Source organism: Ambystoma mexicanum, chromosome 7q (assembly GCF_040938575.1).
Source record: "Ambystoma mexicanum isolate Mex_15411 chromosome 7q, UKY_AmexF1_1, whole genome shotgun sequence".
Classification (NCBI taxonomy): Eukaryota; Metazoa; Chordata; class Amphibia; order Caudata; family Ambystomatidae; genus Ambystoma; species Ambystoma mexicanum.
In genome coordinates, this window is record NC_090941.1 from 371,437,005 (window position 1) to 371,461,893 (window position 24,889).

Genomic DNA, 24,889 nt, shown 5'->3' on the forward strand with positions numbered 1-24,889 from the left:
TTAGGCCAATGTTCATAACCAGACGATATTATGCGAATATGGTTTAACAAGTGGCTCTTCCATGTCTCATTACGAAGGCAGCTGAGAACAGAGTTAAGGCCCTAAGCGCGTAATTTACATGACACCTGCTGCAGGCAGCGTGCCTACTTGGCTCACAGCATTGGCGAGGATAGATAAGGATAAGTAAACGCATCACTGGCTGTGTGGTTGAATAAACGAAGACAGAGTATTGAAGTTTTCACATATTTTGGGGGCCACGCAATCCATTTCCTTAATGTAGTATACTGTTTTTTCGGGGGGGAGTTATTGCCTCTGCACATACATGCATATTTTCTATCCCCATTTTGAGGCCTGCGGTCGGTTGCATATGCAATTTTTCTGTTTGTGGTTGCCACTGAGTATCGGATACAATTCTTCTTTCAATTTCAGGAGCTTTCCGGGTGTCACGTATGCACTTTTTTCTGTTATCGGGTGCCACTGCATATTGTCTACATCTTTTTTCATTTTCGGAAGCTTTCCAGGTGTCGCGTATGCACTTTTTGTATTTTTGCCATTTCATGTACATTTGAGCCTTGCTGGACCACATATCTATGTCATACATCACATAGATTGTTCCCTGGCTCACGTTGCCAACGACAATAACTTGGTGTGCCTCCCATTCATCCCTTACACATGTAAAATGAGTGGAAAGTCTCAAAGAAGGAAAGGGGTCAGACAGGGATGGGGTGGAGGAGATGGTGGTGAAACACCTGCTCCAGCACCATGGGGTCAGGGAAGTGGTGGTGAAACACCTGCCCTAACCCCAGGGGCTCAGGGACTTGGCGTGGAGACATCTGCTACAGCCCAGGAGGACATGGCAGGCCTCAGTCCAAAGGTTGCCCGGCACCTGGATGCCAAGGTGGTTTCAGCCAGAAAGGGGCAGCTCCAACCAAACACTGTGCCACTTGTGGTAGAAAAGGATGCCCTGATCAGCAGGAAGAGGCTCAACCCCAAAACTCGGCACAAGACACTGGCCCACACAGTCAGAAGAAGATTTCTGATGAGTAGCTCCAGATCCACATTGACTATGTGAACAATCACCATTGTGACATGTGCCTGTATGTGGGGAGCACCACACATACAACCTCACAATGTATGGTGCATTGGCAGCATGTCATGGAACAGATAAATGCCTTAGGGGTGGAGATGCACACAGCACAACTGGTTCTGAAGTGCTGGAATGATCTCAACTGTTGCACCAAGCACAACATGAGTGTCAACCTGGCTCCTCTAATGGTAACTGGAGGGGGTTAAGCAGAAGAGGAGCAGCTGACACCACATGAAGAGGCCACAAGCCAGTTCATCCTCATTGACCAGGTGCAGGTGTGGGAGGCCTGGAGTATTATGAGGACACATCAGGTGAGTGTCTGTCATTTCACCTCCTGCATTTTGCAAATCATGCATCACCCACATCAATTGTGTATTTGCACATCTGGCTGCAATGATATGGCAGCCCTGGGTTAAGCATGTCCTGTGATATAGACTCATGTCAATTGCTCATAATACTGGGCAAAGCCCGTGCGGCAGCCATTTGTGGCACATATCTGTGTGTCTGGACACATCCCCCACAGGGTACTCCACCAGCACATGTGCACCATGTGACATCTACACGTTCTGTTCATTGCTACATTCTTGTTGCGTTTCACTCTGCACTGCTAGACCAGTGAATGCAGACAAAGTTTAACTTACACGCCATGTCATGCAAAGTTGCATGTTCCATTTGTCACCTGCTCCTATGAGTTTTCTTGTCACAGTGCCTAGCTCAGCTGTCTGTCCACAGACCACATATACATTGACTTAATTCCAGTGAATCAGAGAGCCTACTCATCGTGATGCATGCTCCCTCTTACCCTCTCAAACTCTGGGCCCACTCCATGTGGCCACTCCCCTCACCCTCTTGTGGATCGGTGGACCTTGTGTTAAACGGGAAATCACATTGTGCCTCCTTTCTTATATATATTGGCCTAAGCCCAGTCGCTCTGCGAAGAAAACCGCGTTTCAAAAGATCCGATTTTTGATCGACTTCGCCGCCATTTTAGGATCATCCACCATTTTGATTTCTGTTCAAATGTAATTCTGTGTTCTAAAATGGTGGACTCTGTTTCCAACTTGTAACCGGGCCTTCCCGACCCTTGCATCTAGTTAATGTTTAGACTGTCCGCGGGACGAATGTTTAGACTGGGTAAAGAGACCTTGTCCCATGGCTGACTTGTGGTTTTAGGATTGTCTGCACCAATAAGCCTCATCCACGAACATATATCGAAAACAATGTAATGCAAATATCGAATGTGGACACTGGCCACTGGCTGAACTGCATTGTGAAGGATATGTGCTAAGGCTTAATGCTAAATCCTGGAATACACTGTTGCCATTGTCACTTGTTTGAATGTAAACCAAATGTAATCCGTGTGCATATTGTTGTACAAGCCACAAGTGAACTCGGCACAAACTTTAGACCACTGATTATTAACTTGCAGAGGGGCTGGACATTATTACTGAAATTATATAAATGTATGAATGTCGAGATGTCCAGTACCTCTCACTTCTCACACTGAAGGGCTGGTATTCGCTGTGATGTACTGAGGGCCAGATAGCTATCTGATATTGTTCTTTGTACACTGTGCAGTATTAAAGATCTGTGAATCTTTATAAGCCCGTGTTTTGTGTATTTCCTTTTGTGGTACTCAGCCTCGATATTATCTCTTGCTTTTACAGATGGTGCCCGAATAGGGACCCTCAGGATTGATGCCATCTCGTTGAAAGGTTGACTCGGCTATCAGACCGGCATCGTATGGTAAAAAAAGGGGCCCCTTTCTTGGATGAGAAGCGATACCTCAACAGTACTGCACGACCCGATCCCTGGACGGTGAGCCTGCAGTCCGAGACGGCATCTTGACGAGAGTCCATATATCGGGGCGGGCAGTTTTGCCGAAATCACCAACCACGTGGGTCCTTTGTATTCTTAGATATCCAATCGGACCTCCTTTGTCCTTTGATCAGGTGAGTCGTGACCCGATTCTTAAGTATCCTGATAATTTGTTTTGGGGCATTGCACTCGTGAGTACAATTATTGACCAGGTAACACCAGTAATCTGACATCCCTGAGAAATTGTCTGCCTGCTTCAGGGCGTTATTCCGCAGTGACAGACAATCTTTGGAATTTAGACGACCAGCGCCACAGGAGGGGTATCCGGCATGTACTAGGTACTGTAAGCACGGCATTGGTAGTAAAGTGTTTAATGATATTTGGCACAGACAAACTAGACATGCTTCCGAACTTCAGTGGCCAATCAATAGTAGTTTTGAAATTCCTCGTATAGAATATTTAGAGTCTATATTATTAAAGAGTAAGGCTAGACCTGCAGCAATTGATGTATTACAGAATTGGAAGAAAGAAGCTATGCAGGAACTTAAAAGTAGAGAAAAACATGTGTGCCGTCATATGTCCAACGCCGAAAAAGCGTTGTTGTATGATCAAAATAAACAGTCTGAGTCAGATAGGAATATGGATAGGGCTTTTTCACTTGCTATTCAAAAAATCTATCCGTCTGAAGACTTTCATGTATCTGATGAGCTAATTGACAAACGTCTAAATGAACGAAGGCCTGGTGCAATTGCACCCACCTCCGTATGTACCTATTCCTGCTGCTCTACCTCTTTCTGCTGTCGTTCTTCCTCCCGTAGTAATTCCTGCTTCTCCTATCGTTCCTCCTAATGTTCCTCTTCCTCCGACTGTTGTTCCTCCTCTTATCGTTGCTCCTCCACCTTTGCCTACTGTTATGGGTTTGGTAGATTTGTCTTCTGCACCAGTGTTAGCACCTTTGTTACCGAATGTACAAGATTTGTCTACTCTTCCTCTTCCGAGTGGTTCTGTTCTGCTTGCAGTTGACAAGGGGGCGGAATCAAAGATTGTAACTCGTAATACTGTGTCTAAAGAGAGAAAATGCGATTTGACCGCATGGGCTAGTCAATACATGGAGAAGGGTGAACAATCTGATGTTTTTGACACACTCTCTAATCTAGAAAGTTTCCCTGAGAAAAATGTTTTTATTGAAGGGTTGGGAATTCATTTATGTATAATGTGGAACAGACTATATGATATAGATCTTCCACAAGGGTTGAGGGATCTGAATGTTTTAGCGTATTGAAGAGATACTGCAGAGAAAGTATATGAGCACGTCGAGAGGGTTTTTGAGTATAGAAGGGAGTTGGAAAGGTTGCGGAATGAAGAAATTGATGGTGATATTTTGGGTGCTATGTTTGTACAGAAACGGTTCCTTCCTTGTTGTAAGTCGATAAATGAGGACACACGTATTTGCACAAAGGATGCAATTAGATGGATTTCAGACATGTTGATATCTGTCAGGAAGTGTGGGGTCAAGGGGGGTACTAAGGTTGTAGGAGCCACCTTAAGTAGATGTCACCTTTGTCCTCTTTGCAAATGTACTAGGTGCAGCACCATGCTAAAGCCAGGGAAAAACAGAACCAGGAAGAAACTACACTTCCCAGCATGCCTAACTCCGAAAACTATTGCCCAGGACCTACATTCAGGCACACGGAGCCTGCAAAGTGCAGGCCGACGCCCAAACCAACACCCGAGCGTGTGCGCATGCGCACAGGAACACCAGCGCATGCGCAAACGATTCAAATTTGTTCGTGCTCAGCTTTTCGCCGGAACGGACGCATCCCAGAGACTCTCCAAGCAAAACACTAGACCTGGGGCCAGACCTCGCCTGCAGAAAGCTCCTGCGGCCCTGCGAGACAAAAGCTAAGTTATTCTATTTTTTCCCCAATCTCCACGGCAATCGGAACAGCCGCTCATGAGAGGGAGGGATCCTGGTAACCCTGCAAAGACAATCGAGGGAGGGAGATCAAAGGGAGACCCGCTTCCTGGGGGGAATCCATTGTTGCAGCCCAGAGCAGAACAATAACAGCATGTGGCATCACCAGACTAGCATGCGCTTTTACTAACAAGAGACGGAAGCAGTCTAGAAAAAGCATACTAATTATTTCCTTTTCGGCAGGCACCGGCGCTGCTTCTTGTGGCAGAAACTACTGACTACTGTGTGAACTTCCCCTTCGTGAATGGACACGAACAGCCAGAGCTAAGTACTGATTTTATTTATGTTTGGGTACTATTGAAAGAGCAGAGCAGTAGCTCATTTCGGGGAAGAACGTATTGTTTATATGTTGTGAATCTTCTATGTTAAAGCAGATTGGTGTGGGGAATTATTTTGGTAACTAGGGGCAAACTCAGTGCTTAACCATAACTGAGTGCTGCGCCTCGGGTTAACCAGAATTGGCAAGGGGCACGCACAAAACAATGCTACAGAGTGATTTAGTGCCAAGGCACATGCAAGAGTGTGAGTGTGTGTGAACCAAAACTGAATGTTTGTGGTTCGTGGAGGAGCTCACAGGACGGGAGCTCAGGAGCATGTCTTCCTTATAATTCCCCCTACCTATCCACCACCAGATTTCTAACCCTACCGGTTTACCTAACTCCCCGAAACCCTTCCAATCCAAGGACCCTAACCCTCTTTCCCCAAGGGGGTCACAGCGGCCTGTGTTTTGCCCTAATCCAGGCACCAAGACCGCCGAGGGGAGGCAGGTGTTCGTGCTGCTTCCGCGCTGGAGGAGAAAGAACGGAATCTAACAATATCTCCCGTAGAAGTATATGACACGTATAGTCAGTATACGCCAGAAATGCAGAGGAAAGTGATACAGGTAATGGTAGAACACCTGCAGGATGAATGCATAAAAAGAAAGATTTGTTGTCCCGCAGAATTATTGAATATCTATAAGAGAGCTTTTTCGTCTAACACTCCTTCAGCTGCTTTAACGCTCGATTTAGCTCTGTTGCTCAGTAAGCGTTCAGAGTTTCCTATCACTCAATTGCCTATGAGAGAGGTTCCTCTGACATTTTTCCCAAAAGTTGAGATTCCAGCTAATGTTTCAACAGGTATTGCTGCTCATGAAATTCCTGCACATTATGTGTCGCAGTTTGTTCATGTGCCGTCCTCAAGACAGGAAGTGAACACCATTAAACAATCCATTCCCGATATTAGGAAGACTCCAACAGGGTTCTATAAAGAGATAAAATCTGTCTTGCAGTCGTCAGTATTTACTCTGAGCGATATTGATTTGTTATTTCCCATTCTCCTACCTATTGATTTGTGGAAACAGATTAGGACTGTAGACAATGTGCCAGAGCTAGTAGACACATGGGTTAATGTAGTTCAATTAGATAGAGAAAGACCAGCTGGCGAGAGACTGCCACAGGTAACACTGGCTTTGCCTGATAGAATAGTCATGAAATTAAAAGCTAAAGCTATGATTCCTGAAAGAAGGATGATTATTTGGGACAAACTTACTGCTTGTGTCCAAGGGAAGTCTGAGGGTGCTCCGAATTCTTTAATCGGTTCGAACACGTGTTTTCAGATTTCAGTGGACAAGATTTGAGCACAAAGTCTGGAAAACGACTATTTGTAGATACATTTGTGTGTGGATTGTTGCCTGACATCCAGTCGCAGATCATGTCTTCTGAGAGCGCTTGGCAAGCTAAGTCTCAGTCTGAAGTGTTGCATATGGCTCAATACTATGAGAACCGATTCAATAACGAAAAAGAGTGGATCGAAAAGAGAAAAGGAGTCTTGAAAACTAAAGTTCTATTACAACAAATTGTTAGAGGCCGTAGAGGGGGTACTTCATAATTTAGGGGACAATATGCTCCACAGGGAAATGCGCCGTTGGGTCCTGTAAATGTGAACCAGTGTGCTTATTGCAGACAAGAGGGTCATTGGCGAGCACAATGTCCGATTCTCCAACAGAGGTCGAATAACGCATTTGGTAACATGGGTAGACGATCCAGAGGCCGTCCTGGGGCTGGGTTCCTGGTAGAAGTCAGAGTTCTTACAATTCGCAACCTTTTTCACAGGATAATCATGCACCGAGTGTGGATAATAGAAACATATTTGACCATCCTTCTGCTGCATATCTCTCTGAAGAACTTCCTTTTGATGACATTCTGTTTTGCTAGGATTGCCCGAAGCAGGGTTTGGAACCGACGCCTATTCCCGAAAAGGTCCCTACATTGAAATGATAGTGGGAAATAGGAAACATCTTTTCTTGATAGATACAGGAGCACAGAAGCGTTCCATTGACCATTCACAGGTTCCAAACATTCCACTGTCAGGGCAAACCAATTTTTCTGTAGGGTTTTCTGGTACACCAGTAGACTGTCCGGTTTCTTCGCCAGTACCGATTACATTGAGTCCATTTACGGACGACTGTACATTTCTTTTGACTACGAACTGTGGAGAGAATTTGTTGGGTTTGAATCTGTTGAAAGAATTAAATGTGGTAATTCATTTTTCTTTGGATGGAGTGCGTTTCACGATTTCACCACAGTAAATTTCTGTCTCTCAGTTCTTGACTAGACCTTTGCCACCGGAATTTAGTGATGTTCCGGAGTGTTTGTGGGGAATTGATGACAATGGGCCTCATTACAACCCAGGCGGTAAGTTCCCTACTTTACCACCATAGTGTAAACTCTGTTTACACCATGGTGGATGGTGGATTTACTGCCCCATTCCAAGGTGAGTGGGGCGGTAAATCCTCATTCCCCATTTACCCTTCCCCATTCCCATTTTTGCCCCATAGGGCATAATGGGAGTGGGGAAGGCGCTAATTACGGCACCGTAAATTATGGTGCCGTAATTAGCACCAAGGCGGGTTAGCGCCTTGCATTTTAACGCTTGCTAAAAGCAGGCGTTAAAATGGTAATCAGGCATTAAGGGTTAAACCCTTAACGCCTGGGTTGTAATGAGGCCCGATGATGTCGTTGTTCTACAAATTGAACCTGTTAAGATCATTTTAAAACATGGAGTAAAGTTGCCACTTATTTCTCAGTATAATATTTCGGTTGATGGTGAGCAAGCTTTGAAATGTATAGTCTCTGATTTTGTACATCATGGGGTAATTGAGGAAATTGCATGTGGTTTGTGCAATAAAGAGAAAAGCATGCCAACACATGAAAAAAGGTCCAGGACATTGCGCCTTATTTCAATTAAGGTTTGTGTTTATTCTCATTTGAAAGTTTATCCAATAACAAGTGCCCTTATCTAATTACACGTGTTTTGGACACTGTAGGCCATTTTCAAATTAGGGCTTGTATATTACACTGAGAAATCATATGTATAATAATGTATTACGTCATACATGTTCAAGTTGAAAGACAAAATAAAAAAACATAATTACCCAATGGAGGGTGGGGATGGAGGACACACAAACAAAGCAAGAGAGAAAAGACAAATGTTGCATTAGTATCGGTAAATACCTTATTACTGTGAGTAATGTATAGACCACGGCGGTTGCATGCCAAAACTTACCCACAGTGGGGCTCATTGACTTCTTTTTCAAGACAAATATAGTGGGTTAGATCCCGTAGCTATCTGTTATACATCAAAGAAACAAGAAAAGTACAGCGTTGTCTTTAGGTTCCATCATAATTGGATTCTTAATACTGCAGTCTTATTTGAAATTCCGTTCTAGATTCCCTGAATATAATTACCCACATGTACGCATTACACGTTTCATTTCTGTTCCTGGCTACGATTATGCAATGCCTCTATCCAATCCCTAGATTGATGCAATCAATTAACACTATGTAAGCTAAATGTGGTGATACATTATACATATCCATGTATATAAACCTGTTATATATTTATATGATACCACGTAATCCAGTATGTCCGTGGCATGTTCCCCCATTAGATGCATCAACAGACTTGTAATCTACTGATTTCCATTATATCTGACATAGGGAAGAAAATACCTTGATAAACGATTACGAAGCTTCGTATCTACCTTAAGTTCCATTATTTTACCCGTTACTCGTGGCGTGCATTTAAGCATACGTGCGGTATGGTGTTTCAATCAAATCTAAATCCGTCCCGTACTAACAAAAGGAAACAATCTATATTCACAGGAAGTGTCTGTAATAGATTAGAAAACTCGTGCTGCAGGCTGCAAAACATCACTTACCCGGTAAGTAACAGAAATCACACGTGTCAGCTTCACTATTCCTCGTCGTCGCCATCTTGGGACTCTTTTAACGGTTCCCATTGCTACCCGAACAAAAGGAGGGTTTGTTAAACGGGAAATCATATTGTGCCTCCTTTCTTATATATATTGGCCTAAACCCAGTCGCTCTGTGAAGAAATCTGCATTTCAAAAGTTTCGATTTTGGATTGACTTCACCGCCATTTTAGGATCATCCGTCATTTTGATTTCTGTTCAAATGTAATTCGGTGTTCTAAAATGGCGGACTGTGTTTCCAACTTGTAACCGAGCCTTCCCGACCTTTGCACCTAGTTAATGTTTAGACTGTCCGCAGGCCGAATGTTTAGTCTGGATAAAAAGACCTTTTCCCATGCCTGACTTGTGGTCTTAGGATTGTCTGCACCAATAAGCCTCATCCACGAACCTATATCGAAAACAATGTAATGCAAATATCGAACGTGGACACTGGCTGAACTGCATTGTGAAGGGAAATGTGATAAGGCTTACTGCTAAATCCTGGAATACACTGTTGTCATTGTAACTTGTTTGAATGTAAACCAAATGTAATCCGTGCACATATTGTTGTACAAGCCATAAGTGAACTTGGCACAAACTCTAGACCACTGATTAGTAACTTACAGAGGGGCTGGACATTATGACTGAAATTGTATAAAAGAACGAATGTCCAGATGTCCGGTACCTCTCACTTCTCACATTGAAGGGCTGGTATTCGCTGTGATGTACTGAGGGCCAGATAACTATCTGATATTGTTCTTTGTAAACTGTGCATTATTAAAGATCTGTGAATCTTTATAAGCCTGTGCTTGGTGTATTTCTTTTTGTGGTACTCAGCCTCGATATTTCCTCTTGCTTTTACACTTGTTTAAACCACCCAATCCACTCTCCATCTCTCTGCACTTCAGGGAACTTGACTAGAATTCACACCTTTGGGTGTACCTACTCATGGGCTTCTTCCCATTCCACACCTTCCTGCAGGTCCTCATTGTCTGCAGTTCCCTGTCCCAGACCTTATTAGTGTGTCATGTGTTGACTATGGTATTGGCTTTGGATATGGATGTCTGGCTGTTCCCATGTGATGTAATTGAACATCCATATGTCACATGGTTATTACTTTCCCATGTTATGTGTGGCAACTTGACAATTGAATGCCCCCTCGTTGTGCATTTAAAACACAGTTGAATGTCAATGTGCCCAGTGCTGGCATGGACATGATGGGGATGGGCTTGGTCACTTGTCAGCAAATGTCATGCATCTCATTCTTACTGGACCAAGTATGTGAATGCACAAACTCTGAAGGGTCCCTGTCCTACCATTTCGTGTTAGAGTACTCTTGAAGCATATGTAAATTGTTGTTTCTTTTGACATGTATCAATATATCTTTATCTGTCCATGTGCAGGTGAGGATGCACCAGATGCAGAGGAGATGGAGGAGGAGGATGAGGAGGAGGATGAGGAGGAAGAGGAAGAGGAGGAGGAGGGGGGAGAAGGATGAGGAGGGAGAGTTGATTGTGCAGCAGACCAACAGTGGGGGATGTGGTGTGGTATGCCGTGAGAACCCACTCGAGCTCCAGACCATACTGAGTTGTGCTGCAGATTCTTCGGACTCTTCGTGCTCAGCTGGCTTTGATGCTGAACCAAATATGCATACCTCAAAGGGGACAAACGTGAGTGGCCCAATGGGTGGATCAGGTGGGGCCTGTGAGTCTACGGCAGGGCCGCTGGCTTTGCAAGGCCAGTCAGTGGATGTCCCCCCGTCTGCGGTGGTTATGGCTGGAAGGCCACACTCCCATGATTTGGCTTCAGGTTCTGGGGATGATGTCCAAGGAATGGTTGCATGCCTGCAGCCAACGACAGGGGCACCACAGCATCGGGCATGGAACCTTGCATCTGGCTACCGTGGGCCCTGCACATGTGGGGGATGTTTGCAGGCTGTGGAGACAGAGTGGGAGCAGCAGATGCTCCCGACTTGGGAACATGTTGGACAAGATATCTGAGGGGACGGATAAGATGTCCCAGTCCATGACCCGGCCAGCGGCCCGGGTAGAGCAACTGCTGCAAGTCATTCGGTCCTCATGTCACTCTCATAGACTGTGCATGTAGGTGAACATTAAGAGTGGATGGGCTGATCTTCACGCACAAATTGAAGCCCTGAGGTGTGAATTGTATGCCATGAGGACTGCCATCCATGACGAGCTCTTAGCCACTAGGACACTGATCCATGAGGAGATGGATGCCTTCAGGCAGACACTGTCTGAGCAACTCAGTGGATCATGGGTGAGTGTGCATACAGACTCTGTAGCCATCCATGAGGAAATGCATGGATACCTCACCAACCTCAATGTGCTGGTGCATTCATCTGGTAATGGCTGGTCATGACCAGTGAAGTCCAGGGCAAGGCACTGCCTGGTGTGACTCCAAAACCATGCCCTCCTGCAGGTCAACCACAGGATGGTTGTCCCAGCACATACCAGCCTCCTTGTCCACCGTTGCTGTGAGGTCCATGAGCCTATGGAGTTTTTTTCTATGGTTGGTCCACTTATGTGACATGCACCCTATCCCTCCCCTCTCCCTACCCCAACCCCATTTGTTTTTAGTTTTTTGGTCTAAGGACAGAGTTATTATTTTTTTTTTGCATTCCCCTTCATTATGCATGGACACTTTTTGTTGGATTGTTACATTCCCCTGGCCTGGATGTGGGTTTATCTATTTTGTTTCATTTTTCATGGGGATTTATTATGTTCTCGATTTATTGGGCCCATTGACATGTGAAGTTGCACTCTCAGAGGCATTATGGATGCATTTGGGGTCACGCAGCCATGCACATTGACGTCAACTGCCATGGCTGCCTCATGGATAACAGAAGGGCAGGTCCATATAACATTGCGTTACATCATTCTTAATGCATGTGTGCTTGATGCATGTTTGTGAAATATGGCTGTTGTAATGCTTTGCCCCATGTTTTTGCAGTTCCACAGAATCATGAAGTGACCGCACTCCATCAGAGGTCCACCATGCACACGTTTGCATCCATAGTTCCTTTTTGCTCTGCCAGGCAATGGCCCTCCTCTCATGCATTTAGGAACACAGTTCATGGTGGAGGTAATGAGGGAATCACATCATGCCAGCTCAATCAGCAGGTAAACATGTGCTATGTGTCAGTTGTTGAGTGGATGTTATTGATCACCATGGAATTTGCATGCAGTGCACATCTTGACATAGTCGTGGCTTCACCTTCTGTCGTGGGGAATGTATGTGCAGTTAGACTTCTATGTGTGTGCATTGTTTGGGTGGATGTACTTAGATGATTGATGCCATAATTTGAAGTGAATGGATGGAACTATACACACTTTGCCCATTGGCAATGTTTCATTGAGTCTACATGTACAGCCTGATTGATGGTATGCATTCACTGTGCATCTGCATGACCAACAGTGATGATGTGTCCTTACAGCCACCCTTCCACTCCCCCTGTCCACATGTTTGCTACCATGACCTGCAGGGGAACTCCCGGTGCACACTTTTCTTTAAACTGTGGCACTTCATAATCCACTCACTTCTACACGTCCGTGACTGGCCCAGACATGCACTGTTCTACATGCGCCACACATTGATTACCATGTATCATCCTTCACTGCAACACTTCATGACGTGCACTATGGATGATCATTATGGCCTCTTGTGTGCATTGACTCCACAGGACATTTTCATCACAGTTGATGCATGTCGGGTTACACAGATATGCACATGTGTTCCCATGACTGACTGGTTCTGTGTTACACAATGAGGGCATTTTTTTACAGTGTTTGATATTGTTGGTTATCTGTACCAGGGTGTGATACATGCAATTTGGTTTTGATTGATTCTTCATGCCATCTGTCAGTGAGTGAATTTCGCAAGGCCACATTGTGGACCCATGCATGTGTATGATGCTCCACACCCCCCGCAGCTTATCTTCATCTGTTCTCCCTGTGTGAGTTGCAATTGCACCCTGAAATCCAAGCACACTTCCTGGTACAGTCTCAAACAGGGTGTGTGTGGTGTTGGTGGTTGAGGGAACAGCTGTATGTTTTCTGTAGGTCCACTTGCAGTTTTATAGGTATGGGGTGTATGGTGTTTGGTGTTGGGTCTGTGTATATGGTTTTAGTGCCTTATTTGCATGGTTGTAGTGTACATTTGTATGTGGGTGATTTGCATGCCATGGTGTGTGTTGCAGGTGTTTTTCTGATGTAGTGCTGATGATTGACCTTTCACATGTTCACATTCTTTGCCAGTCTGCCCTTCACTGTCACCCACTTTTGTCCTTCAGGTTCCACTAGAGGTGATTCTTGTCCATCTCTGTTCCTTCTGTGCTCTATCTGATCAGGATGTTACTTAAAGAGATGTTCATGTCTCCATCTTCTTCTCTACGGCAAATTGGCTATGCCCTCACACACTGTGATATCAGTCAGGTCCGTCCTCATCACTGCTACAGACAGTCTCCTTCTTGCAATGCTTTTTCCTGTACTTCTCTCTCACTCTGTCCCGCTCCACTTCACTGCTCATCAATCAACACTCTGTGTCATGTCTCCCTCTTACACTCTGTGATCCTTGTACACGGGGTGGTGCATGCCTACTTTTGTGTTCCCCACGTGTGCTGTCATGGTTGGGCAGAATCTTGAAGTAGTTGTAATGCATGTGTTTGAGATTTCAAAATGGATTTGCAGGTGGGATGCAGTGGATGCAAGCCCAGTGGATGACATGTGCAGGTAAGTGATGTGTTTTCAGTGTTTGACTTGTCCACACTGGTCCAGCTTCCTGGCTGCAGACACAGGTTGTTGTTAGGATGATTTGTGTATGCATGCTGCTTTTTTTTACCAATAATCATGTTAACAATGGTTTCAGGATCCTAGTCGGGTGTGGGTATCACTGTGGGACCTTAGTTGGTGAGTTGTCAAGAGGATGGCTGCAACGGCTGTTTGTGTACTGTAACACGTCTTTAAGGTGGTTGTGGTGAGTGTTTCCTTGCACTTTACACGTGTGTTGGTTGTGACATGGCTTCCCGATTGCAGATTTTGAAATATAATTCCTACCCACATAGGCAGTCCAATCTTGGTGCTTATTCTACTTCTAGGTTTGCTGTCCCAAGAGCAATCCACACACATCCCTGCATTGCTGCACATTGTTGTGCAACAATGTACTACACCGTCACCATACACACATGATTGTCCATTCTTTGTTGGTTTCCATAGTGAGCATGTACCATGCAGGGTGCACCATCAGTTGTTATGAGGCATTTTGATAGCTGCTGGGAACACTTCAATGCTAAAGTCAGTTGAATGCACATTTCACCCACTAAAATCCATTGCTTGTGAAGTCCACTTCCCTTGCACTTTTCTTTTACATGCTCCCTTTTGTGTCTGTTTGTCCTTGGACTCTGTTTGTCATTGCTTTCTCATGTATGCTTGTGTGTTTCATGCACCTACAATAAAGGGTGCCAGCCAACCACTACGCAGCTTCATTAAGGTAAGTTAGCTCAGCTGGTTGAGTGCATGCTGCTGCGATCTGTTTGTGATCAGTAGGTTGCAGGTTTGAATTTCGGCAAAGACAACTCAGCATTTCATCCTTCTGAAGTCGATAAAGGATTGGCAACTTTGCTGGTTGATATTGTATGCAAATATGTCCTATGTAAAGTGTTCTGGTGAAAGTGCTATCTAAATAGCACATCATTATCATTAACTTATTTTAAAATCAGTTGTCTTGTCCCAGTGTTCTACTGCAATGATTTGTGAAGAGCTGCTTTGTATCGAATCTGTTTGTGATATTGATAAAACCCACTTTCTCTTTAATCACTCTTATTTACTTTGTATCATTATTTTTGTACTCGATGTTGAAAATACTCCATTACATAATCTACCGTGTTGCTACCTCGCATGGCCTGCCACTACAACAATTTGTCCTCATTATTTATAATTTGTGAATCATCATTCCAGCTGTGCATGGCAGATGTTGCGCAATATACACAATTAAAAGTTATTTAGAATAATGTGCATGTTACCAATTACGACCACGTCTGATTCTGGTGAAACAATAATATACAAGCTCTCATTACTTTATACATTGATATGTTATAATAATACGTTAGCATGGAACCATACAGTAAGTGTCATACAGTAAGTGTCACTCATCTTCTATTACTCCATTCAGAGTCAGTTTTAAGGTGTTGACTTCCTGTTCAGATGATGAACTTATGGAGCAGTGCAAATCTGAAAAATGAGTGCTTTTTTGTAACTTGTATTTTCCATGGTAAACTCTGCAGTGGATATAATATACATACCATGCCTGTCGTTCAAATAATAACCTTACCTTCTCTTGGGCATGACTAGAATGATTAACATAGAAATAGAAATGTGTCGGGTCAGATGTCACAATACGGAAAATTAAGTATTTGCATGCCTGTAACGTGCCACACAGAAATCTTGACATAGCCTTGCATAATCATCTTTCACTTTCAATTATAATTTGTGAAGCTCCATTTCTGACCACTTAAAGGTAATTATAGTAATTACAGGTGTTACAGAGCTTTCCACAATGTAATGATTCAGACGGCTTTCTTATGAAGGAAAAAAAAAACATGTACATGGAGGGTGACATGATATATATTGCACATAAGCAGTCATAAAAAAAGTCTGGAAATGTAACTTGGAATGACAACAAAACATGTGCAATCTATTTAATTTTAAACAGACATGAATATCAGCCCATAACCTATTAGGCACATCTCAGAATACTCATGTATGATTTTTTTGCCCTCCCATCCAAAAATAATAAAACGCGTGCCACGTTTTCTCATAGCCATAAGGAACATGTTGAACTTTGAAAACAGAATCCTGAAAGTATTCATAATCAACTTTGTCTGTTGAGTGGCCCATATGTCACTGAACAAAACCTTAAATAAAGATAGTTGAACAATACCCCTATTTCCATGTATTCCGAAACTGACAATCTGGCACCTACAGCAGACATTACTAAAACCTCCAATTTGCAAGTCAAATATTTAGATTTTTTTTTTAGATCAGTGCTACATTATAAATCGAAGGCTGGTCTTTTCAAAATAAAATACTTTTTTCGTAAAAAAAAACCAACTACTTTTTTACTTCTTTTCCCTCAAAAGAACAACCAATTTCCTTGCCACATAAGATCATGAGACCACGTGTTAGGCCCTTAACAGTCTGCCCATTTAAACCATATCCATTCGGATGAAACTTAATTCTCCCAATTTGAGTGACTTCTCAGAAGATCGCATTTGATTAAAACACAGGCATGATTCATGGATTTATTTGTGTGGAACAACAGGGAATTGCACGCAAAATCGCTCACAAGTCATTTCATGGAACACAATGCGCAGGGCATACATGGGACATTGGAGAAATCCGCTCCGGTCCAGCTCGTCCCAGCGACACTACAAAAGCCTTGCGCGAGACTCCAAGCACAGGGCAGGCCGGGCCTGCACAGCCACCTAAAAAGAGGGTGGAGCACCTGGAATGAAGAGGAACAAGTGAAAATGTGGGCGTTACGAAGGACGTTCCACTGTCAAATAATCACACCGGCCATACGCGCGCAAAACAACCGTATTCATGGAATTGACCAGGCATCACCGGCGCAAGAAAAAGTATGCGCAAATCCCAAAACACCTACGCCACGCAATAGCAGGCATAAACGTCAACGCACACACCAACAAATGTATAAACAGCATGTGCGATCAACAAACACACTTATACAGCCACAATGAATGCAACATTTGTTGCAGCAGTCATCCTGGGACACCACAGGAGGAGGAGGATGGCCAGGGCCCGGATCTTCCACTCAAGGACCAGCCATTTTGGGATGGCTGATGACCAGGTCTATAGCAGGTATTAGGTCCCCACCACCATATCATCCTAGACCTGGTCACGAGTGGGAAGATGACCTCACATCACCCACCCTGTGCTCCCAAGCACTGAGCCCCTTGCAAAAGGTGCTCACTGTACTGAATTCTTTGGCCACTTGCTCGTTCAAGCGGACCACCGCCATAGTCAGTGGCTATCACAGGCCAGGCAGTCATGCTGCCTACACCAAGTGTTGGCAATATTAACTGCACGTCCTTCTGTCCACCGGCATATCTATATGCCTAGAACACCTGCAGAAAGGCAAGCAGCGGTCCAGGATTGTAATGGGGCAGCACACTTCCCAAAGTGCTAGGAGCCATTGATTGCACCCATTTTGCTCTACGTCAACCTCGAGCAACAGAGCACATCTACCGCAACCGTAAACACTGGCACTCCATCAATGTTCAGGTTGTGTGTGATGCCAACGTGATCATTACTGAAGTCTATGCCAACTATCCTGGCAGCACCCATTATAGATACATCTTCAGGATGTCCCCCCTACACCGGGCCCTGGAAACTGGGGAGCATGGCAACACATGGCTCATTGGTGAGTAGGAATGGCTATATGCATACATGTTGCACACAGACTAATAGACACTGTCAACAAATGACAATGCCAACCATTATCACCTACACCGGGGACAGTGCATACCCTCTGGGCACATACATGATGATGCTAATACGCAAGCCAAACATACCTGCCGAGGTAAGATACAACACTGCCCATATTGCAACTCGGCACATAGTGGAGAGCACATTCGAAGTGCTCGAGTCATGTTTCCACTGCCTTGACCACTCTTGTGGTGTATTGCTATATGCACCACCAGTAGTCTGTAGGATCATTGTGGCAGGATTTGTCCTGAACAATTTTGCAAAACGGCATGGCGTCCTGGTGGACATGGTGGTGGCACCCATCCACACCAACAGGCCCACCGCTTGCGTAAGGCTGGGCAAAGGGCACCTGGAGATGCTGCATGTGCACAGCATGTGGAATCATATTTCACAAAAAATCCTTCCTCTGGGGAGTGCATACGATCCCGCTACATCCCATGTGCCATTCAATGATGAAAATGGGCCAATCCACCGTGCCCACACAACCAACATGAGAAAGTGTCTTTGGAAGTGCTAAATTGTGTGCATCCCTTACAACTAAAACCCATTTCATCCTGTGTTTCCCAAAGAAACACATTAAAGAGGGAGTATGCCACTACCACCATGCCAACCAAGCAATTAAATTACCCCTGTGCACCAAAACCATCCCATATGTAATGTAAAAGGATAATTATACTGTGTGTTAGGGAGAATTCTCACCCAAGTGCTTAATTCCCTTGACCATAGAGCCCTCCAGCTCTTTTGCTATATTTTGGGACTTTGAACTTTTCATTTTCAATGTGTTTTACTTTTGTGTTCTTTGGTTATGGAGTTTTAAAACAACTCCATGGGTATCATCTTTTTTCTGTGTGTAGCACATGGATGTCTTTCAGACTTCCCAAGGATTAAATACCTTCTCTGGGACTGATTACTGTCTCCCAGAGCATGTAAAGTTAAATTGACTTTACTAGTCTCTTTAAATTTACTGACCCAGCACACACTATCTTCCTATAGAGTGCTGGAGGGGTAGCCTAGCTTCCCCTGAGTCAAAACTCATTTAACAGTCAAATATTACCCTTTCCTACTTTAAATGGCTGGGGGCAGTGGTTAGTGGTTTAGGAAAGGTCCTTCTTGTGTTGAACTCTGCGCACCAAACCAGAGTTGGTCTCTTTGTTCGTTGGCCTTTGACAGGCTTCAGTGCTGAAGCCCTCCTCTGGCGCCAGGGTGTCTGGTGTTAACAGGATGTGAGGGAGGTGCCCGGAACTCCCTGTTCTTATTTTCCTAGGAGACCTGAATGCACTCTGGCGTGATTGGCCAGCTGGCTGTCCAGCAAGGACAGCCATCCTGCTGTGTGAGTGGCAGCCAGGCTCGAATGAATGGGGGAAAACTGTTTTAAAACAGGTCTCTGGGACTTGGAAAGCCAGAATCGACCACTGGAATGAAAGAACCAAAGACGAGCTGAAGGAAGAGGACTGCTGCAACTCCTGGACGACCAGTGAAGCTGTGCTGCAGGTCTGAATTGCCTGAAACTCCATCGACAGAAAAGCCCTTCAAGGTTAACTTCTTCCCTTGAGTTTGGTGGGAACAACCAACTCGTAGGCCACCTGGACACCGTCTCCATCTGGTCGTATTTTCATCAGAGTGCTGTTGAAAACCGGATCGCCAGAGGGAAGGAAACCAGCTTGTGGATTTTAAGGCATTCACACCTTAAACCAACGTCTTGCTAAGCTTTTGGCCTCATCCCTGGGCAGTGCAGGAATCTCCCGACGTCCTCCTTCTTGTCCCCATGACTGAAGCTCAGGAACAGCGACATCTGCTTGAACTGCCAGGAACAACTGCCTCAGCTACAGCTATTCTTCAATACAAAGGTACTGTGCAAACGCGGTCCGGAAATCTTTTCGGCCATTGCGAAAGTTCATGGAAACTTTCTCAACTTCAAAGGCTTGTCCTTCCCTAAACATTTGCCAAAGTTTTCGCCTACCCACATTCTTCTAACCTCTGTGGCATATGCAAGTGTTTGTGCTGTCTTTTCGTATAACCTTGTCTTTTTACTACTTTTAAAAGTATCTGAAGTGCCATTTTGCTCCCACTTCAGGGGAGCTAAACTTGTTCATTTACTTATCGGTTGTGTATTTGTGGTTTATTAGTGTGTGATATTGAGCTGCTCTTGCTAGTGTAAATAAATGTATATTCTTTTACCAAGAAACCTTGAGTAAGTGTTTGTTTGAATCACTGTAATTGTTGGTCCTTTGTGTAACTTGTTCTACTGCTCACTTTACTCTTAAGATAAGTCTGGCTGCTCAGCCATCGCTACCATTTTACTGTGTAGTACAGGCTTGTACCAAAGGTGAAATTATACTTACACGTGTAGTCTTAATTGTGTGTATTGTTCCCAAAGGGTACTGCACATGATTCTGCCTAACACTGTGCACCATACCCACTGTAGTGCTCCCCTTCTGCTGTGGTGGATCTGACTAACTAACATACTGGTCAAATGTGTAAGCATCAATAAATCCAGAAATATCATGTATGGCCTTAGCTATTCACATGTACACAAACTGCAGCAAGCACAATGGCTGATATATGCACACATGTCCCAGATTGTGTATGATGTGCCTTAACATGTCCCTATTGTGGGGTGTACAAAAGAATTGCAGTATTGAGCCACATGTTCTTCAATATTCCCTAATGATCAATATAAATTAACATCTTACCTGTCCCCCCCGGCATGCAGTTGACAGTCAAATTTCATCCCATGAAATAGCCATCATTCCCTGATGGAAGGATCTGCAGACAAAGAACAAAATGAAACATAGTGCAGGTAACACATACATGATCCAAAACAATGAAGACCCACGGGCACCCCTCATTGACATACAACCCAAACAAATGACAACTCACAAAACAACCGTGCCCCAGCACACATGCATATACACCTGCACACTGCATGGAAATCAAACACACAAAACAGACACACTGACAAACAACAACATACCCCACACTGCCTTTCACCCTCAATGACCTGCACCAAATGTGCACGTCATATATCCCCATTCAATAGACGATGGCACATACACAATGCATGCATCAGTCAACATGCTGCATGAAAATGTGAAGACATCACATATGCAGATAAAAGATTCTAACAAAAAGTTGGTACACCCCTTGAAGACTACCAATAACATGATAAGGCGTGCCATACCCTGCGTCGCATTGGGGCAGTGCACTGAACACAGTCATGGGAGCACATTATTAATAAACATATGTTTTGGTAATTTGTTAGGCACTTATACAATTACCCCAAATGTTTAGAAGTGCACACAGGGCAACAGGGTGGGGAGAGGGGAAGGTGGACAATGAATTATTAACAGAGATAAATAATAGAGTCAAAATTACAAATAAATCATGACAATAACATGGAGGGGAGAGAAACCCACTATGTACGGGGGTGGCAAGGGAAAAGGGTTGGATTTTTTAATGGAGACCAGCTTGCGGTGAAGTGCTAAGAAAATAAAAGATAAATGTAATTGCAACCTCCTGTGGTGATCTTGAGCAAGTGCAGTATATACACAGTTGATTTGATGATACATTTGGGGGGTCAGGGCCCTGAGGAGCATAAGACCCCTGCACATCAGGCAGGGTATTGTATGATTAGCACGGAAAAGAGCGGGAGAAGGAAAAGTGGGAAGAGAAAGGACTTGAGGTTTACTGGAAATTTAAGGAGGTCCTGCTCAAGTCACAGCAGGAGAACAAGGATATTGCACAGAAGGCAGCACGCAGAGGAAATTGATACACCAACAGCCCTTCCTATACAAAAGTGCTTGACACACAGGGAGATGTTGCCAGAGGAACACAGGAGTCCAGAAGTGGAGTATTTGAAGTTATGTTATGTTATGTTATGTTATGTTAAGTGCCTTATGTATCATTGGTATGATCTCAAAGTGCTGGTAGGTTGAACGCCCTCGGGAACCGTAGTTCAGGTCAGTAGAGAGAGAGATTGTCGAAAGGTGCCTCGGTGCAACAGATATATGTGCAGTCAGTGTGGTTGTTGCATGATAGCTGATTCTTAGCGGTAGGTGTGGTGCTGAGGGAATCAGTTGGATGTGTTCAGTCTGGGGGTGGACATCCAGACTGAGTTCTGGCTGGGTTAGGCCTGAGGTGACGCTTTAGCTAGCCGGAATGTGGTTTAGCTAGCTGTGTATTATTAGGATGTTGAGGTGATTTGTGGGGTTCATGTTAGTATGAGAACAGCTAGACCAAATGTGTCATAGTACTGCTGTGTTCTAGTTGTATGATGGTGTATAGGAGAGACAAAGCGTAGTAGTGGGATATGGTGGTTATCAGTAAAGCGCTTGAGACCAGGCATGGGAGGCGGACAGGGGCCGTACATAGCGACATACGTATATAAAGCGACAGTGTGGATAGGGTAAACATGTGATACAGATAACATGGGGATATAGGGGCATAGCATATACATAGCATAAATAGGAGAGAGATACATAGAGATATATCCACTCCATCTACTCCATCCTCTCTGTGCTTTCCATCCATTCCATTCACTCGGTCCTTTCGTTCTACTGCATCCACTTTTTTCCATCTGTTCTATCTGTTCCATCCATTCCGTCCACTCTGTCCTTTGCATCCCTTCTGTCCACTTAATTCGTTCCACCCACTCCATCTTTTCCATCCACTCTGTCCTTTACATTCACGGTTTCCATTTCTAAGTTCAACTATACCACAGTGATGATATTAGGCACACTTACGAGAATCAACCACACCACAGTGACGATACTAGGCGCAACTCTCAAAGTTCATCTATATCACAGTAGCAACACTATGCATACCTTGCAAAATCAACCACCCCACAGAGACGTTACTAGGCACACTCACCAAGGTCAAACTTTGGCACAGTGATATGATATGATATGATAAGGCATTTGTAACGCTCCTATAAACAAGTGTTTCAAGGCGCGACGAGGCAGGGAGGGGGGAATAAGGGGAGACAGACAACGATCCTACTAGGCCAGGTGTCATTCAAATCGCACAAATGCATGGGTAAGAGGGACGGGAAAAGTGCAAGGGGGAAAGGGAGAGGGGAAAGTGCAGTACAGGGTTAGTAATGAACAATATAAATAATAAGGGCCAGCTAGTGGCAAGTGCAAGATAAGTGCAGACAAATGCTGGGAAGGGGGGCTGTAGGGATACAGAGACAGTCCCGCAGTGCAGGGGTTGCCAGGAAGGCAGTGCAGGGGAGAGTGGCTGGGCCAAGGACCGAGATTGGTGAGTGGCCCAGTTGCTGATTCAGTACAGTTTCAGTGATTTAGCAGGGGAGAGGGAGAGAGAAAGCAGAAGCAAAGAGGAAGGTTTTGAGGTGCTTCCGGAACTGGAGATGGTTCTCCTCAAGTTTCAGGGGGGCAGGAAGGCTGTTCCAGAGGGAGGCCCCTGCTGCGGAGAGAGATCTCCCCCCAACTCGTTGCTTGGAGAAGCGGCTGACCTTGAGGGAGTTGGAGGCGGAAGAGCGAAGTGCTCGAGAAGGAAGATATTTAGGAAGGGAGAGTTGAAGGTAATTAGGCCCCAGGCCCCAGGCATACCTTCTGGATTTAACTTTAATACATTGACGCTATGAGGCACATTTTCTAGGTTCGGCTTTAACACAGTGACGCTATTAGGCATACCTTCTAGGTTCAACTCTAACACAGAGACGCTCTTAGGTACACTTTCCAGGTTCAAACTCTAGCACAGTGATGCTATTTGGTCACACTCAGTGATGTTGGGGGCACCTTCTAGGTTCAACTCTAACACAGTGACGCTATTAGGCATACCTTCTAGATTCAACTTTAACACAGTGACACTATTAGGCATGCCTTCTGGATTTAACTTTAACACAGTGACGCTATAGATTAAACTTTAACACAGTGACGCTATTAGGTATACCTCTAGATTCAACTTTAACACTGTGACACTATTAGGCATACCTCTAGATTCAACTTTAACACAGTGACACTATTAGGCATACTTTCGAGATTCAACTTTAACACAGTGGCGCTATTAGGCACACTCTCTAGATTCAACTTTAACACAGTGACTCTATTAGGCATACCTTCTAGGTTCAACTCTAACACAGAGACGCTCTTTGGCACACTTTCCAGGTTCAAACTCTAGCACAGTGATGCTATTTGGTCACACTCAGTGATGTTGGGGGCACCTTCTAGGTTCAACTCTAACACAGCGATGCTATAGATTCAACTTTAGCACAGTGACGCTATTAGGTTTACCTTCTAGATTCAACTTTAACACAGTGACACTATTAGGCATACCTTATAGATTCAACTTTAACACAGTGACGCTATTAGGCATACTCAATGATGATGGGTGCACTCTCAGTATTCAAAATGTAGCACAGACTGGATGTAAGATTAAACACAGATGCAATTAGCCATACTCAATTTTGTTGGGAGAACAGTCGAGCTACAAGGGTTCAGTACAGTGAGGCTATTATGGTACAAGAAATTGTTGGACTTTAACATGTGATTGTACAATGTAGCATAGGAGATGTTTAAGTAAGAGTGGAAGGGTTTTCTGGCATGAAGTGATTGCTTCAGTCCCCATCCTTGCCACATTTGCATTTTTATTGGTGCTGGTTGACGTCAGGTTACTGGCTTCTTGCTTCTCCTGCGGATACCTGCAGATACGACCAGGAGCCGTCTCTTTGGAGCCGTCCTTTGCCTCTGGGTCCTTAGCCGGTGGGACGGCACGGGGAGAAGGCTGCCCTGGGAGGGCCAGTTAAGACCATTAAGGATAGACCAATGAGACAGGAGGTGGATGGGATAGGAGGTGGGGGGGGAACTGGGAATCAGGAAGAGGGTGCGGGGAGGGAATAGGAAACAAGGGGACAAGCAAAGGGCTCGGGGCCAACACAAATTGTGAAAAACAGGTGAAAATGGGCAATTATACGCACACAACACTCACTGAGCTCCAGGATGGAAATGGAGCCAGTGGAGGCACGCCAGTGCATAGACTCGCAGTAAAACATGGATGGACCAATGGGACGGGAGGTGGGCGGGATTGGAGGTGGAAGGGACTCAGTAATAAGGAAGATGGTGCGGGGAGGGAATAGGAAACAAGGGGACTAGCAAAGGGCTCTGGGTCAACAGAAATTGTGAAAAACAGGCGAAAATGGGCAACTATACACGCACAACACAGACCGAGCTCCAGGATGGAAATGGAGCTGGTGAATGCACGGCAGTCCATAGACTGGCAGTGCAAACTGGATG